Genomic DNA, 11,274 nt, shown 5'->3' with positions numbered 1-11,274 from the left:
GTCATGAGTAACAAAATAAGGAGTTAGGTTCCAACTTATAGACAACCGAGTTGATGCTTCATGTTTAGCCAATCTATTAGCCATAATGTGTGCCTCCCTATAGTAATAGGTGATTATTTATTTTTTTAGCGTTTATGGGTCCTGAAATGTTGTATGGTAACACTGAAGAAAAAAATGTTTGTAACTAGGAAGAAGCATAAACATGTGTGGGTCACACTTAATAGAATCATTTATGTTGTTTACAAAAAAAAAATTTGATTTTATAGCAATCAGTGTTCATAATAGGAAAAATATGAGATATAGGGAAACCCAGAGAAATCAAGTTCATAGCAATCAAATCATCCCATAGCAATTGAAATTCATAGCAGTCTAAGTTCATAACTGTCGAATATGAAATATAGGAAAACCCATAGAAATTGAAGTTCACAGCAATCAAAGACCCATAACAATCGAAGTCAACTAGCACTCATAGTTCATAACCCTAACTCCAAGTTTTTTTTTTTTTGCTAACGACGGGTATCTAAGCCTTTGGCTTGACCCGCAGGCCCATATTAACCCCACAATCGCATAGACCGGGTCATATCGGGGTTGAATGAGAACCATTCAACTTTCACTGAAAGCAGTGAAGCGCACTAAACACCCCCGTGTGAGTGGCCCAAAGTGTGCCTAGTGGGAGTCGAACTACCCTAACTCCAAGTAATTGAACCCTATATTTACAAAAAATATGGTTCATAAAATCCTATATTTACAAAAATATAGGGTTCATAAAACCCTAACTCCCCAAGTAAGGATTTTTTAGAAATTGAACGCTACATTTACAAGAAATTCATATATTCAGTTGAAAGAGAGCAGGGGATGATGAATTGTAAGTTCAGTTGAATTTCTAGAGTCACTGAAAGTTGTTGAGGTCAAATTTGTTGGAACTTTCACATTTCCAAAAAAATGGTCTAGAGGTCGAATATGAGATATTACAAGTTTCGTTGAAACACTAGAGTCGCTGAAAGATGGAAGTCGAAACTAAGATAGCAAGGAAGATGGAGGTCGAAGGATCACAAACATTGTGCGATTCCAAAGCTAAGATCGCAAGGAAAATGGAGGCCGGTCCAAAGTTGTGCATCCCAGGGAAGAGAGTTGTGAGGTTAAAAAATCTCTCTATGTGCGATTATTCAAATGGCTTTGTTTTAGGTCAAAATATTACATTTGAGAGGCATAGTTTTAATGGTAAATACCATAAAATTCCCCTGAACCAGTAGTGTTTCACTGCATTTTTTGGCAGAATCGATTCTCATATACTTTTTTTTGCTAAGTCAGCAAATGAATATATTGATGAAATAAGATTTACAAGCTTAAAGAATGAGAGAATCAAACCATTGAGTTACCACTTCACTGTCGACATTGCCATTAGCAGAGGGGAAATCCAATCAGAAGAAAAAACAATAACAAAATCTAAATCTTGGCCTCTATTGAGGGTCCCAACTGATGTCATGAGTAACAAAAGAAGGCATTCGCTTCCAGCTTGTAGACAACCGAGATGATATTGCGTGTTTAGCCAATCTATCAACCACCCCATTTCCCTCCCTATAGCAGTGGCTGATCATCCATAAAATGTTGTCTAAATATCCTTTATAGTACCACCATTTTTGCTGGAAGAGCCAAGAGATTCTTTTATTTTTGATGTAGTTCACCACTGCTTGTGCGTCATAATCAATCTACAAATGTTCAACCTTCACTAAGGAAACAGGGTGCAACCCAATAAAGAAAGCACTAAACTCAGCCAAGAAATTAGTTTCCACTCCTTCATAAGCTGCAAAACATCGCATTGGAGACCCACTATTGTCTTTGATGACCCACCTGCCCTGGAGCAACCTAGCTTACCAAGAGAGCACCCGTTAATGTCTAGTTTAATGCAATTATCAGGAGAAGGCGCCCATACAACTTCAACTATCTTCTCAGGAGTCGCTCTTGAAATAGATAACATGAATTTCTTCGAAATCAATAAGTCTGTAAATGATGAGATAAGGATTTTTTCCATTTTTGAATTATCTTACAGATCTAACATTATTGCTTTCACCATCAAATCAATAGGGTGAGATTTATCATCGAATCTGCGATTATTTCTTTCCATCCATAGCTGGTGAGGAATCAAAATAATTGCAGCCAACCAAACCTTCCCTAGCGAAACCATTGTTGCCTCTCTTCCACCAAGAGAATAACTTTCACACCCCGCTTGCACTAAGCCGAGCCTGTGACCAAGTTAACACTGGTTAACTCACAAATCTACCAGGATCAACAATGCAGTAACTACCATACAGCATACATCTACTAATCTAAGATAGGACCTATATTTTCAACGGAAGACCTATTCATAATAATACCTGTAATTGTTTCCCAAATACTTGATACCCAAACTGACTTGTAAAAGTTATATACATTTAGGCAGAAGGCATGATATATATGCAAAATACAACAATTTAAGCATCAAGTAACAAAAGGGAGTACATCAAAAGAATAAAAAAGAATCACTCAGGAGTCACAGCTGCCATGCAGCATAATCCTTGCATGTGCAATCAACACCGTGCTCGAACTCGATAGGGACCCACAAGTCCTCAGATAAAAATTCCATAGTGGGGCCCAGCTCCTGATCGTCAGGCGGATAACCTATAAAATCACCTAAAAAGAGTTGTACACGTGGGATGAGCTCACTAGCCCAGTAAGTGGAAAGGAAGACAACACAAGGCAAACCACACAAATAATCACCAGACGGATGCACCTATATGCAATCATTTTAACCCTATTAGCCTAACAACATTACTAAGTCATAGGTTTTGTGCTACTCACAACCACAGTGCACGTATGCCCTAGGTACGAGCCACTAACCCCATCCCGTGATACGTCCATAGGATTGTCAGAGAAGGCCCACCGTTGATACCAGAATTTAAAATGCAAGCCGACTCTCAATAAATTTAAATGATAGAAAGTAAATGGGTGACTCCACCCGAAATAAAAGCAGTACAATCGGCCCTCTGAATATATCATCGGGGTTACCGACTGTCCCCGCAAACAACCATGTATACTTCTAACTGCTGTAGGAGTCCAACACCCGCAACCTGATGCTTACCCACAATGATCCTCCAACACGTAAACCCCTATTGGGAAAGATCGTAGCACAAGAATAAATCACATTCTAGCCACATGCCTCCACATGAGCATAGTACGATTACACAATAGTACCGCATCCCATACCACGAGCCACTATGCACTCATTTTCAGGCCGATTATGGCATCTAGTCTAGCATATACATTATGTCCAAATGAAATTCTACCATCACATACATTAAGACATAAAGGATATTCATCATAAAGCAAAGCATAACATGTTATGTAAATGCATATACAATGCGTGATATGGCATATGTGATGTCTAGTCTACACACAAGTAATATGATGAAATAGCTAGGCTAACACATGACAAATGATGCATAACATTTTGAATTTAAATCAGAGTCCACTCCCCACTTACCTGTATGTATACACGGTACTTGTACCCTGTACGAAAAAGATCTGATGTGTGGGTACGCGTATATTGAGTGTAACCTATCATGAACATAATGGTTTATCATTTCACTATATTGGGGTCAAAATCATCATGTTTAAATACTAAAATCAGGTTTAGAATCATAAATGGGGGTTACCCATCAAATTTGGACCAATTTTGAGAATTTCTAAAAAGACAGGTGGGCTAGAGCCAAAGACCGGTGGGCTATGTAGCCCGTCGATCTCAGCCTGGCCGGTTACTCCAGAACCTAAAAATTGAGTTCTGAAACTCAGGTGGGCTAAAACCAGAAGATCGGTGGTCTATGTAACCTATCAGTTTCAGCCCGCCGGTTACTCCAGAGCCTAGAATCTAAGTCCTGGGAACTAAGGTGGGCTAAAACCAGAAGACTGGTGGGGTAAAAATACCCCCCAGTCTTTGAACAAAATTTTTTCAAATCATTCTCAACTTTCCTTCGGCTTGGGGAACTTGTTTGGGGACGATTCGACAACTCAAATCATTTATCTAAGGTCCAATCACGTACCCTCAACCTACATCTAAGATCAAATCAAAAGAAAAGGAAGATTCTTACCTCTTTTTCAAGATCACCAATGAAACCCTAAATTTCATTTCTTTTGCTCAAGAACCTCCAAATACTCTAGATCTTCACCAACACTCCTTTCAAATCCTTCAAAATCATTATACACATCTTCCATTAGACCTTAGATTTGATTATCCAAGTAGGATTAGCAAGATCCAAGCGAGTTCTTTCCCAAAAATCAAAAAGAGGGTTTAAGGATGGGATTTTCCTAAGAACCCTTGGAATGTGTGCAATACCTACCTCAAATCAAAGACCTTGACGAGTTGATCATAAATTCAGGCTCAAAATACTAAGACCCAACTTCGGTGAAGCTCTACGGTCGATTTCCCTTCTTCTTTCTTCTTCTTCTTCCTCTTTTCCTTTCTTCTTCTTTCTCTCTCTTCTTTACTCTCCCACCGACCAACTAACATTAATGAGAGAAAAGACAATTAATGTCTCCCCCTTTTATACTTGGGCCCTCCAAAATATCTTCTAAATCTCGGGTGGGCTAAATCTCAGGTGGGTATATCTTAGGTGGGTACATCTCAGGTGGGTACATCTCAGGTGGGTACATCTCAGGTGTGAATCTCTCAGGTGGGTTAAATCTTAGGTGGGCTATCTCAGGTGGCTAAATCTCAGGTGGGCTTCAATGGGAATAAACTCCCACATAATAATAGATTATGTTAGCTCCCACAAATACTCATACGTACCTTTACTTTTTGTATATGGCCTCGTGAAGCATGCAAGTGCAAGGCTTGGGTGCACGTATTACACTTGGTACCCACTTGGTCACGTCAGGCCAACCCGAGTTCAAGGTCACCCTTGCTACCATATTACATATGGTACCTATGTCGGTTCTTTTTTGTTCAGCCCCTATATGATCCACAAAATCAATGCGGTTAATTAGACCGGTTTAAAAAGTAGGGTATCACATTACCCCCCTTTTTAAAAATTTCGTCCCCTAAATTATAGTACCTGGTTACGCAAAAAGATAAGGACACAAGGTTTGAATATCTCCTCTTTCTCCCAAGATGCCTCTTCGATTGGGTGATTGGCCCATCGAATCTTCATAAAAGGTCTAAGATCTCAGTCGGATCTTCTTCATATGTCATATCAACTTCTAGGTATTCCGGCTCCATAGGTAGTACATGGGATGGATCGTGAACGTACTGCTTCAATATGGACATATAGAAGACATTGTGAACACTACTGAGGGAAGGTGGTAATGCCAACATGTATGCTATTGCTCCAACTCACTTCAAAATCTCAAATGGCCCAATATATCTTGGATTTAACTTGCCTTTCTTATGAAATCTGCGCAGGCCTTTGGTAGGAGATATTTTGAGGAACACTTTCTCTCCCTCTTGGAATTCCATTTCCATCTTACGGCTGTCTGTATAGCTCTTTTGACGTGATTGGACTACTTTAATTCTTTCTCTAATGACATCGACTTTATCATATGTCATTTGAATCATTTTTGGTCCAAGCATTTGATGTTCACCTACTTCATCCCAGTATAGAGGAGTTCTGCACTTTTTACCATACAATGCTTCATATGGAGCCATTCCAATTGTAGTTTGGTAGCTGTTGTTGTAAGCAAACTCCATAAGAGGTATATAATCCTCTCAATTGCCACTCATTTCCATGGCACAGGCTTGAAGCATATCTTCTAACATTTGTATTGTCCGCTCGAACTGTCCGACTGTCTATAGATAGAAATCCATAATCAGATTCAATTATGATCTCAAGGCTTGCTAGAAACTTTTCCAGAATCTGGAGGTAAATCTTGGGTCTCTGTCTGATACAATGCTCATTGGTACACCATGTAAGTGCACAACATTATCCATGTAGAGCTATGCCAACTTATCCATAGTGTAAGTGGTCCAGATCAGAAAAAAGTGAGCTATCTTAGTAAGCCTATCAACCACTACCCAAGTTGCATCCATTCCCTTGGGTGTACGTGGTAGTCCAGTGACGAAGTCCATTGTAATGTTATCCCACTTCCATTCAGGTATTGGGAACGGTTGAAGAGTGCCAAAAGGTCGATGCCATTTAGCTTTGACTTTCTAACATACAAGACAAGTCGACACAGACAAAGCTATTGTGGACTTTATTGCTGGCCACCAGTAGTGTTGCTTTAGGTCTTTGTACATCTTGGTACACCCAAGGTGAAGAGAGTACTCAGAACTGTGTGCTTCATTTACTATTTTATCTTGTATTACTTCATCATAAGGTACACATAATCTTCCTTGAAATAATAGTGCCCCATCACTGGCTAATGTAAAGCAAGGTCATTCATGATGCTAGGGTCATTCATGATTTGCTCTTGAATCTTCTCTTTGATCCACTGCAACTTAGGATCTAAAGGTTATTTCATTATAATTTGTTCCCTGATGGATGAGTGTACCTGTAGAGCCGCCAAAGACATAGCCAACTATTGATCATCTTCTGTATGATGTTCTAATTCCAAGGTTGCTCCCTCAAAACAAGAGGATTTCATCCATTAACATCTCCTCCTGTACGAGCTCTGGGCTGACAGCTAGATAGGAAAGTGAAACAGTTTGAGCCTTCCAGCTCAATACATTAGCCACTATATTGGCCTTCCCTGGGTGATACTGAACATCACAATCATAATCTTTCATAAGCTCAAGCCATCTCCTTTGTCTCATATTCAAGTCTTTTTGGGCGAAAAATACTTAAGACTTGTGGTCACTGTATATTTCGCACTTTTCATCATACAAGTAGTGACGCCAAATCTTTAAGGCAAAAACAACCGTTGTTAGCTCCAAATCATAGGTAGGTAGTTCTTTTCATAGTCCTTCAACTGTCTAGACACATATGCTACCACCTTGCCGTGTTGTATAAGTACATAGCCCAATCCGACTTTGGAAGCATCGGTATACACTGTCATTCCACTTGTGCCTTCAGGAATAGTCAACACTGTTGCCGACACTAGTCGCTTCTTTAACTCTCGAAAACTATCTTCACACTCCTTTGATCAGTCAAACTTTATACCCTTCCTAGTCAAATTGGTTATTGGTGTTGAAATCGGAGAAAAGTTCTCGATGAAGCATCTATAGTAACCTACCAAACCTAAGAAACTTCTAATTTCTATTACACTCTTGGGTACCTCCCAGTCTACTACAGCGTTCACCTTATCTGGATCCACTTCGATTCCATTTTTAGACACACGTGTTCTAGTAATCCTACCTGTTTGAGCCAAAATTCACACTTGCTGAGTTTCGCATGCATTTGTTACTCTCTCAGTTTCTGTAGTACCATCCTCAAGTGTTTTGCATGGTCTTCTTTTGACTTCGAGTAAATCAAGATATCATCAATGAAAGCAATGACCCACTTGTCAAGAACATCATGAAACACTCGGTTTATCAAATCCATGAAAGTTGTCGGTACATTAGTCAATCCGAAAGACAACACTAAGAACTCATAATGATTATACCAAGTTCTAAAGGTTGTCTTTGGTATATCACTATTCTTTATCTTGAGTTAATAATACTCAGATTTGAGGTCAATCTTTGAAAATACTCTAGCACTTTGTTGTTGATCAAACAGATCATCAATGTATGGCAATGGATACCGGTTCCTGACAGTTATCTTGTTTAATTCCCGATAATCAATGCACATACACAAGCTTCCATCTTTTTTCTTAACAAACAACACTAGAGCACCCCAAGGTAATACACTTGGGTGTATGAATCCCTTCTTCAGAAGATCTTGCAACTGTACTTACAACTCTTTCAATTCTGCTGGTGCCATTTTGTATGGAGACTTTGACATCAGGGCAACTCCAGGGATCAGATCTATAGCGAATTCTAGCTCCCTGTCAGGTGGTAGCTGAGTTAAACCATCTGGAAAGACATCTGGGAACTCTTTAACTACCTCCACTTCCTCTAGAGGTGTGACCTTTGCATCTAAATCAATCACTGATGCTAGGTAGCCCTGACACCCATTTTTCAACAACTTTACCACTTGTAGAGTGGAGATGAGGACCTTCTTAGCCAGCTTTATCATATCCGCTTGGTATATCAGTTCCTTCCCTTCATTATCAATCACCTTGATCTGTTTCTCAACACACATCACACTTGCCCGATGTGCTGATAACCAATCCATGCCTAGTATAACATCAAATTTTTGCATGTTAAACTTGATGAGTTGGGCATCTAACTGCTTTCCACTGATCTCAACGGTTCATGGCCCATATACTTCCTTCAGCTATAAAATTTTTCCTGTAGGTGTACTAACTATCATCTTATGCTCTAATATCTTGGGTGTTATATCAAGCTTCTCAGTAAATCTCTTTGATGCAAATGAATACGAAGCCCCTGAATCAAACAAGACATATGCCGGTATACTTGATACAAGTAAGACACCTCATACAGCATTGCACATAAGTATAGTATGTCATCAATACTTACCAAAAGGGAATTCTCAATTTAAATCGTACCTACTACCACTTCTGTGCTAGCTTCAGCTTCCTCAGCTGACAAAGCATACATCCTTCCTTGTGGTTGACTCCCTTGAGTCAAAGTAGGTCTGTACCCAGAAGGCTAATTGGTTGGTAAGGCTGGTCGGGCTCGACAATCTTTAACAAAATACCCATATGAATGCCAATTAAAACAACGATTCTACAAAGCTTGAACCAGAGCAGGAGCTCTCTGAGCCTGATCTGTAGCAAATGGAGGGCGAGGTGGCCTAGTAGCTGTGGGCGTCATATTGGTATTCGGGCTAAAGGATGTAGTACCCGGCCCACTAACGGGTTGAGGAGGATAACCCGATGGCTTTTAGAGCTGCCTGTATGAAGAACCAAATTTGTATGATCCACAAAAATTCTTACTCGGGCCACCTGAATCCGCATAAGGGTTTGCTCTCTTCCATACTCTAGGTGTAAGGAACGATTCACCTTTCATCTTATCTTCTATGGTTTTGGCCTTCTGTACAATCATGGCATAGTCGGTGAGATCTAATGCCTCAAGTATCGTGCCCATGGTTTTAAGTATCGGTGCGTATCGTGCCGTATCAGCCTATACTTATCCGTATCGATAGGCATCGGCATGATACATACCGATACGCTATGGGGAATTTTGGGCCTCTTTTTGTGTATCAGCGTATCGTACGTATCGTATCATGCCGTACCGTATCGATAGCGATACGTACGATACTCTACTATACAAACTTTTGAAAATCTGAAAATTCCCGAGAGTATCGATACCGTATCGATACGTATCAAAGGTATCGTGCAGTATCGAGCCGTATCGTACTGTATCGGTACGATACGGCTACTTAAGTGTGAATTTTTTGTTGTTTAAAACAAACACTTCACACTCTCACCAACAGTTTTCTAGATTTTTTATATGTTATGTAAAAACAAGTGTTCTACAACTTCCATGGAAATTTTTGATTTTTCTCAAAAAAATATATATTTTTACTTTTTTTATTCCGAAATTAATTTTTTTTAAAAAATCTCCAAAAATTTTTTTTTTTCAGAAAATTTAGTTCATTCAACTCTTAAAAATAATGTCATAACTTATAATTACTAAATACATGATTTCAAATGAAACCCACATTTTTTCCCCAAAAAAGTGAGGGTTTCAATTTTTTTTTTTTATTTCTCAGATCTACTCAAATATATTGGTCCACACTTTGTTGATTTTCTATATGTTCTTTAAAAACATTTAATCTACAACTTCTTTAAAAAAAATATAATTTTTTTACAATGAATGGGAGACCCACTACCATAAATATTTCGACTGGGGTAAATATTGTGCCTATATTCGACAAGTGCAGAATATCATCATAGTTGCTCCTATTGAAGAAGAAGGTCCTAGCCAAGGATATGAACCACCACAACACTCTTCACGGCACTCATCACAGTGGCAATGGCAATGAGGAAGGAAAAAACTGTAAGAAACTCAAACCTCATCATTTTGAACATTTTCAACTCAATATATTTGTCTATCAATACGATACCCTCTACTTAAGTATTTATGCATTCTACATGTTATATAAAGCTTTTTTTAATATTTTTTTTATGCAAAAGTGTATAAAAATATGTTCCCTATCCATTTATGTGCGTATCTTTAGCATATCTTAGCGTATCTCCGATACGATACGATACGGTACCCTCCGATACGTATCTTAATTTTGACCGACCGATACGGCGACCGATACCGATACTTTAATCCTTGATCGTACCAATGGACACATTCAATCTTTTTAGAAATTTCTTGCCCTTCTCTTCAACTGACTTCATGTGAGGGGGAATAAGGCCTCAAACTGTTGCTGGTACTTAAGGATAGACTTGCTTCCTTGAGTCAAGGCCGAGAACTCCGCTTCCTTGCATTCTCTAAAACTATGAGGATATTAGTTTGCTAAGAATAGTTCCTTAAATTGTTTCCATGTGGGTTCCAGGTGTGAAGCAAACAATATGGCTTTTGAGGCTTGCCACCATGAGTTGGCCTCATTCTTAAACTGTAACCCCGCATAAATAATCCTTTAAGCATCAGTGTACTCAATCAATTTAAATATCTTTTCAATCTCTTGGATCCATCGATCAAGCTCCAAAGGGTCACTACCCACCTTAGTGAATGTAGGTGGTAGGTTCCTTTTGAATGACTCCACCACTCTTTTGGTATGGCCCACCGACTAAAAATATGGTGCATACGCCGGATGGTACAGGTAAGGAGGTGGCATCATATACGGAGGTGTACCCTGAGGTAGTATGGGTGGTGTACCTCCAACTTAGTTCTGAGGGTTGATGCCAAGTGGTGTACCTCCAACCTATGCCCCAACACCAGGCCCTCCAATTGGACCTTGTGGAATATCTACCCGCGGAGGATGACTTGGTAGTGTAGCATACACTGTTGTTGCATAGCGGTCATAAATGCCTACTGTTGTTGGAAAATCTATTGATGGAAATTCTGATTTGATTGTTGAATCAAGTTTTCAACATCACCAGGGGTAAGTATTGGAGGAGGATTAGGATGTGTAGCTATGGGTGGATCCTCATAATCCACATTCTGATGAGTTGTCTCTTGAGGTTGTGGGTTAGATGTTTGCCCTGTAGGTTGAGGCTCCTATTCATTGGTGGCCTACCAACAGGACGAGTACCTCGTGGTGCATCCCGAGCGACACCCTCGGATCTAGT

At 39.5% G+C, this 11,274-nt stretch overlaps 1 long non-coding RNA gene across 2 annotated transcripts; it reads right to left on the bottom strand.

Moving 5' to 3' along the window:
• Positions 1 to 1,290: 1,290 nt before the first annotated feature.
• On the bottom strand, positions 1,291 to 4,521 carry LOC122067971. 2 transcript variants are annotated; one of them, XR_006136932.1, is made up of 4 exons: positions 4,374 to 4,521; positions 4,125 to 4,220; positions 3,521 to 3,594; positions 1,291 to 2,243 (listed from the first exon to the last, which is right to left on the bottom strand). It is a non-coding gene; the product is annotated as an uncharacterized LOC122067971 (long non-coding RNA). The 2 variants fall into 2 exon arrangements; XR_006136933.1 differs by having other exon boundaries at positions 4,388 to 4,505.
• Between the last annotated feature and the right edge of the window lie 6,753 nt (positions 4,522 to 11,274).

The sequence above is a fragment of the Macadamia integrifolia genome, unplaced genomic scaffold (genome assembly GCF_013358625.1).
Source record: "Macadamia integrifolia cultivar HAES 741 unplaced genomic scaffold, SCU_Mint_v3 scaffold3285, whole genome shotgun sequence".
NCBI lineage: Eukaryota > Viridiplantae > Streptophyta > Magnoliopsida > Proteales > Proteaceae > Macadamia > Macadamia integrifolia.
This window is presented reverse-complemented; position numbering and strand designations above follow the sequence as displayed.